Source organism: Garra rufa, chromosome 1 (genome assembly GCF_049309525.1).
Source record: "Garra rufa chromosome 1, GarRuf1.0, whole genome shotgun sequence".
NCBI lineage: Eukaryota > Metazoa > Chordata > Actinopteri > Cypriniformes > Cyprinidae > Garra > Garra rufa.
Window position 1 is genome coordinate 81,468,336 of NC_133361.1, and position 7,346 is coordinate 81,475,681.

General features: G+C 41.4%; 1 long non-coding RNA gene across 1 annotated transcript in view; it reads right to left on the reverse strand.

Moving 5' to 3' along the window:
- The window catches only part of LOC141339866 (uncharacterized), a 2,489-nt gene extending 2,194 nt beyond the window's left edge, over positions 1-295 (reverse strand). Inside the window, exon 1 of the long non-coding RNA XR_012356439.1 lies at positions 178-295. This is a non-coding gene — a long non-coding RNA (uncharacterized lncRNA). The remainder of the gene's footprint in view (positions 1-177) is intronic.
- Positions 296-7,346: the final 7,051 nt, after the last annotated feature.

A 7,346-nucleotide genomic window follows, 5' to 3' on the forward strand; every position in this document is an offset into this window, starting at 1 on the left:
AACTTAAAAATTTGGAGAAGCTAGAGTGGTTTAGTAGGTAAAGAAGGTATAACAAGTAGATGAGAAATTATGTATTTTTTCTGCAAGATAAAATTAAGCCGGACAGAAAAAGGTGGCGTCACGTCATTGACCCATTTCACACTTAAAAATCATTCAAGAAAGGAATTATTTTCTTACCTTTGCATTTGCAACGACACTCTTCATAGCTTCCGGTGTTTGGACGGAGAGCCTTCGTCTCCTGATGTCCAGATAAAGAACTACCAGACGAAAAGACAGCCAACACACTGCCCATTCTGAAACAGGACAGATGAGATTAGAGGAGGAGAACACGTTAACAAATGAACATGCAAATTCTTTGCTGAAATAATACAATGCAATAAGCAGTTTCCCAGTCAACAAATTTCCTCTGGGCCGGATCTAGCCCATACCAACAGCTAAAGTGTGGCCCAGATAAGTTTTGGTTCCTCAGCCCAAATCTGGTCCACATCTTTTTAGCCAGAACCAAGCCAAAGCAGTGCCATAACCCAACCTAAAATGAGCCAAATCATGAAAACAGATGTGGTTGAAATATGGATCTTATATGGTATTCTTATATGGCTGAATTCTTTAAAGGGCTATGGGCCATACGTGGACCACATGTGGCTGATAAATCAAAAGCCATAATTTAACCATATTTATGCCACACCTATTATTTATTTAAAATACCAATTACACAGTAAATCTTAAACACAAAATTGATTCACAGACATTTTTAATATAATAAAATTTTAATAACAGAAGTACAATACAGAACATTATTATTGTCTATTATTGTCAGTTTCCCTCAGCTCTCCTTCACCAGTGTCTCGCTCAGCATTGATCCTTACCTACACCTGCCATCAATCACCAGTTAGACAACTTCCAATAAACCATTGACAAACTCTTTACAAAGCAAACCCTTTACAAAGCTAATAGAACCTCTCATCTACACATAAAGATGTGATTAAAATTCAAAACTTTCGTAAATAAGAGCTCAATCCGTAGAGTTAGACTAGTTTTCTCTTCTGAAAACGGTTGAGATGCTAACAGACTTTTTTGAAGACTGTAAACTATTTCTATGAAGTAAATATTCAACAGAAGTGAGTCAAATACAAGTAAGAAAGGTGTCAGGAACAGTTGTATGTATTATTGGTGTAATTTTATGGACTAAACTCACCTCAGAACTGTGAAAAACGCAGCGAGAGAAGTCGTCTTCTTCTTTGACTGTTTCATGGCGGTTGGCAAACCAGCTGGATGGTGCATTTACCGCCACCAAGGAGTGTGGAGCGTTGATTGGGAGTTAGTGACAAAAAGGAGGGAGGAAGAAAAAAAAAAAGGATAATAACAATATTTTATACTGAAAATATAAGAGAAATGATAAAAAGTATTACTTCAATATAAGCCTATATTCTGTGGAACAAGCCGGTTTCTCTGAGGAAAGACAATATATTACAGACCCTGTGCATTTTTTAATATATGTGATACTGATCATGTCCTCCCTGCTGAAAAAAACAGCCTAGGCTGGTTTTAGCTTTTTTTTCACCAGGGCTTGGTTCCTGCATTGGTTAGTGATTCTGAAATCTTCTCTCTTTCCCTATTATACTTTGTACACTGAGTCAGTACATGTTCAACTGTTTCTGGTGTTCCACACTGTGCACAGTTACTGGATTCTCTTTTGTCTATAGCCTAACGTATAATGAGTGATTAAGGGATGTGTGCCCTATTAGAAGTCTAGTAATAATAGAGTCCTCCTTTCTACCTCCATAGTTATTTCTCCCAGAGCCCACTTTGTTTTGAATATTATATAAATGTCTCCCTTTTGCTTCATTATCCCAGCTCTTTTGCCATATTCTGTTTACAGCTGATTTAATTTTCCCTTAATTTCATTTTACTCAGAGGGGTATTGATGTCTATCTCAGAGCGCTTTAGAAACTTCTTGGCTGTCGGTCAAAATGAGAGCAGTGGCGGCTTTTCAAGCCGTTTGATGATGGGCTGCAGTTGTGACCGATCAGTCCATGATGAGGACGTGCAGGTGCTGTGCGTTTGTTGCCAGGGCGACGCTGATAAGCCCAAAGAGACTCGTCACACATTTTAATTAAAAAAAGAAAGAAAAAAAGAACAAATTATAAATCCTGAAGGTTGTGAATACCTGTGGCAGAGCAGACCTTACAATTCAAAATATACATTTATTTACAATTTATTTTTGGCTACATTCGCCATGGGGAAAATGGCTGAGGTAAAGCAAAGTTTGGAGAAGGGATAAGGAAAGAATGAGAGGAGGAGAGGAAGAACTGTGAAAGAATTCAGTGTGATGACTTCCTTTGTATAAAAAAAAAAAAAAAAAGAAAAAAACAACATTGTACATCAAAGTTCACATAAAGTATAAAAATCCTGGACATATTTGATGCCACAACTTTGGGCAGAAAGTTCAAATCCAGCAGTTCAAAACCTACTGGATTTGATCTTTCAAACACCGGGCAATGTTATTTAAAAATATATCATTTCCTAATGGGGTTAAATGAACTTGATCGTGCAAAAAAGAGCCAGGATCCCTACGCTTTATTTGACGATGATGCACAGTGCCTCCACCAATAGACACAACAAAGGAAGCCTTCACACTGTTTATAAAGCGCCAGGCTTTGTCCAGTTTTTTGGGATGTTCAGACCTCCACTGGCATGAATGATGGCAGAGAAGATGATTTTCATCTGCGGGAACTTCCTGTGGAGGTCTTGCAAGATCTGCTTGATTCCTGTGACCAGCTTCACACTCTTGATGTTCCCGAGGTCATTTCCACCAAAGGGAATCAAGAGGACATCTGGCACAGATCCTCCTCCAAGGCACTGATGGAAGAAGGGAAGGGGGATTCTCCAAACCATGCCTCCTCAACCAAACCACTGGACATGGGCATCCAGACCAGAAGATTGGTCCCGGTTTTCCTGACGCCGAATGTAGCTATCCCCAATGATGTATATTCTGGGTCCTGTTGATTGTAAAATAATAATATTAACAGTATCACCTTTCTAAGAAACTTTATGATGTGTTGTTTATTTTTAAATGTTATTTTTTTATAATTTACAAAGCTGTGGTGTGCTTTATGTTAGGAATACCTCAAAGTTTTATTTCGTCAAGTGTTTGTTTCAAAGTTCGGAAGATTTAATGTAGTTTTCTTTGCTGCAACTTGAGCACAGAGGCACACATTCTTGGTGATTCTTTCATGAAGAACAAATACATAGTTCCCTTCCGGAGGGAACTCTACGCTGCGTCCTGGTTCAGGACACTATGGGAACTGCCTTCGGCATGACCGGTTCTGAAACAAGGTATAGAACAACGACAGTGAACTTGACACTGGCCGGCGCCAGCCTGTGACATCATCAGGTGCCTGAGAGCACAACACCATCTTTTTGTCTTCAGAGTCCTCTGTTCTAAACGAGTGAGTACAGTGATGCCTAGAGAAAGAAAACTGTTTAGGAAGTGTGCGGATCCGTGTCAGAGAAATCTGACACTTGATAACGCACACGACCTTTGTTTGGTGTGTTTAGGTGTAAGAGCACGCGCGCTCGGCTCTAGAAGAGCGGAGCGCGTTCATTGTGAGAGTTTCACTTTGAAGAAACTCCGTTCTCGTCTGGCCCTTTTCTCGAGAGAATCGGGCCATCCATCTGCCCCACGCTGCTCCAGTCCCACCACAGCTGAGATTGCGGGGCTCACAGGTGGAGCTGGCTGACGAGTTTGAGAGAGCGTTTAATCGCCCGCGCACGTCAGCCGGAGACGAGGATGCGCTGCTAGCGGATGATGTGTTGTCTCTCACATCCTCCGGTTCTGCAGCGAGTGCTCTTTTGGCTTCAAGCCAGGGCGAGCAGGAGGTTGAAATGGAAACAAATATGAGCTCGTTTGAGCCCATGCAGCCTCTCTGCCCCGCATATGAAGAGTTGATGTCTGTTATGGACCGCGCGGCTGCCCGCTTGTATCTGCAGTGGAAGCCCGCGAGGGAAGAGGCCGCTCTCGGCAGACTAGACGAGCGGCTTCTTCCGGGCCATGACAAAGCCAACTTCTGTGAGCCTCCCATTCCTTCCTGATCTGCTTAAGAGATCGAGAGGGAATGGGACAGGCCATATTCAGCCCGCATTCACAGGCATCGGCATGTGAATCATGCTGATGTCGAGGGAATGCATGGGCGCGGATATGTGACGACGTCTCTCGCTGACGGTTGCGAACTATCTCTCAGAGCGAGGGACATCGACCCTGAAGGCTCCAAAAGCACATATGCGGCAGTGGCCGGTGCTCCTCTGCACACGATGGCAGTGTTGCAGAGGCGCACCAGGCTGATCTGCTAAAAGATCTGGACCGAGCCCCGGGGGTTTGCATCCCTTGCCGGTCCACGCCTCCAAGTCAAGTCAAGTCAAGTCACCTTTATTTATATAGCACCTTTTACAATACAGATTGTGTCAAAGCAACTGCACAGTATTTAAACAGCACAATAGTGTGTAAGTAACGCATTATTGTAACAATCAATTTTCAGTTAAAGGCAGTTCATCAATGAATTCAGTGATATCATCGTCAGTTCAGTTCAAATAGTATACGATATCGCTGGAAAGCGTCCCCAACTAAGCAAGCCAGAGGCAACAGCGGCAAGGAACCAAAACTCCACAGGTGACAGAGATGGAGAAAAAAACCTTGGGAGAAACCAGGCTCAGTCGGGGGACCAGTTCTCCTCTGGCCAGACCAAACAACAGTTTGTACCAATGTCTGATTGTAGAGAACTCATCAGGATCCTGTGGTGTAGCGCCGATGGCCGTCAAGGTTGGCGGGGTCTTTATTGATGGTCCGCCTTGGAGCTCATCTGGTTGACATCCACGGCTATTGAAGTCATCTCCAGGTGGTGATCCATGATCTAAGCTGGGTACGGACTGGATCCGGGGGACTGGAGTGACCATCTGATCCGGATACAGGTTGGGTCTGGTGGCTACGGTGACCTCGGAATAAGAATGAAACAGACTAATATTAGCGTAGATGCCATTCTTTTTACGATGCAACGAGTGCATCAGGTGTTATGGAAAGTGTTTTCGGTTCCGGTTGACCTAATTAATTCAGCCTAACAATCCTTTAACGGATTTGAATTATAGGAATGTGTTAATGTTTTATGTGTAAGCCAGGTTAAAGAGATGTGTCTTTAATCTAGATTTAAACTGACAGAGTGTGTCTGCCTCCCGAACAGTGTTAGGTAGATTGTTCCAGAGTTTAGGCGCTAGATAAGAAAATGATCTGCCGCCGGCAGTTGATTTTGATATTCTAGGTATTATCAAATTGCCAGAATTTTGAGAACGCAGCGGACGTGAAGGACTATAATACGATAGGAGCTCGTTCAAGTACTGAGGAGCTAAACCATTGAGGGCTTTATAAGTAATTAGCAAGATTTTAAAATCTATACAATGTTTTATAGGGAGCCAATGCAGTGCTGACAGAACCGGGCTAATATGGTCATACTTTCTGGTTCTAGTAAGAACTCTAGCTGCTGCATTTTGGACCAGCTGGAGTTTGTTTATTAAGCGTGCAGAACAACCACCCAATAAAGCATTACAATAATCTATCCTTGAGGTCATGAACGCATGAATTAATGTTTCAGCATTTGACATCGAGAGCATAGGTCGTAATTTCGATATATTTTTAAGATGGAAAAATGCGGTTTTGCAGATGCTAGAAATGTGGCTTTCAAAGGAGAGATTGCTATCGAATAGGACGCCTAGGTTCCTAACTGATGACGACGAATTTACAGAGCAGCCATCTAGTATTAGACTGTGTTTTAGGTCATTACTTGTGGAGGTTTTAGGTCCAATAATTAGTACCTCTGTTTTTTCAGAATTTAACAGTAAGAAGTTATTCGCCATCCAGTTTTTAATATCAGCTATGCATTCTGTTAGTTTTTCGAATGGATATGTTTTGCCGGGCTGCGAAGAAATATAGAGCTGAGTATCATCAGCGTAACAATGAAAGCTAACACCATGTTTCCTGATGATATCTCCCAAGGGTAACATGTAAAGCGTAAAAAGTAATGGCCCTAGCACTGAGCCTTGAGGTACTCCATACTGCACTTGCGATTTAAATGATACCTCTTCATTTATTGCCACAAACTGATGACGGTCAGATAAGTACGATTTGAACCATGCCAGTGCACTACCACTAATGCCTACATAATTTTCAAGTCTATTTAAAAGAATGTTGTGGTCAATAGTATCAAATGCAGCACTAAGATCCAGTAGCACTAATAGAGAGATGCAACCACGGTCGCTTGACAATAGCAGGTCATTTGTTACTCTAATTAGAGCAGTCTCAGTACTATGATATGGTCTAAAACCTGACTGGAAATCCTCACAGATACCATTTTTCTCTAAGAAGGAGCATAATTGTGAGGATACTACCTTTTCTAGTATCTTTGACAGAAAAGGGAGATTCGAAATTGGTCTGTAGTTAATTAATTCATAGGGGTCAAGTTGTGGTTTTTTAATGAGTGGCTTAATAACAGCTATTTTGAAGGTTTTGGGGACATATCCTAATGATAGTGACGAATTAATAATATTCAGAAGAGGATCTATGACTTCTGGAAGTACCTCCTTTAGTAGCTTTGATGGAATAGGGTCTAACATACATGTTGTGGGTTTAGATGATTTAACAAGTTTATACAATTCCTCCTCTCCTATAATAGAGAATGAATGGAATTGTTCCTCAGGAGATCTACAACGCACTATCTGATGCGATACTGTAGCGGGCGGCTGTATGGTTACAATTTTATCTCTAATAGTGTCTATCTTGGAGGTAAAGTACGTCATAAAGTCATTACTGCTGTGCTTTTGGGAAATGTCTAAACCTGTTGCTGCTATATTTTTAGTTAATTTAACCACAGTATTGAACAAATACCTAGGGTTATGTTTGTTTTCTTCTAAGAGAGATGAAAAGTAATCCGATCTGGCAGTTTTTAATGCTTTCCTATAAGATAAATTACATTCACGCCAAGCAGTACGAAAAACCTCTAGTTTTGTTTTCCTCCAGCTGCGTTCCATTTTTCGTGCTTTTCTCTTTAGGGCGCGGGTATGATCGTTATACCACGGTGTTACACTGTTTTTCTTAATCTTTTTTTAGGCGCACTGGAGCAACTGTATCTAAAGTGCTAGAAAAGAGAGAGTCCATAGTTTCTATTACATCATCAAGTTTTTCTGAGCTATTGGATATGCTGAGGAATTAAGATAAGTCAGGAAGATTACTTACAAAGCAGTCTTTTGTAGTAGAAGTGATGGTTCTACCGTATTTGTAGCAATGAATTGAATTAACAGTTTTA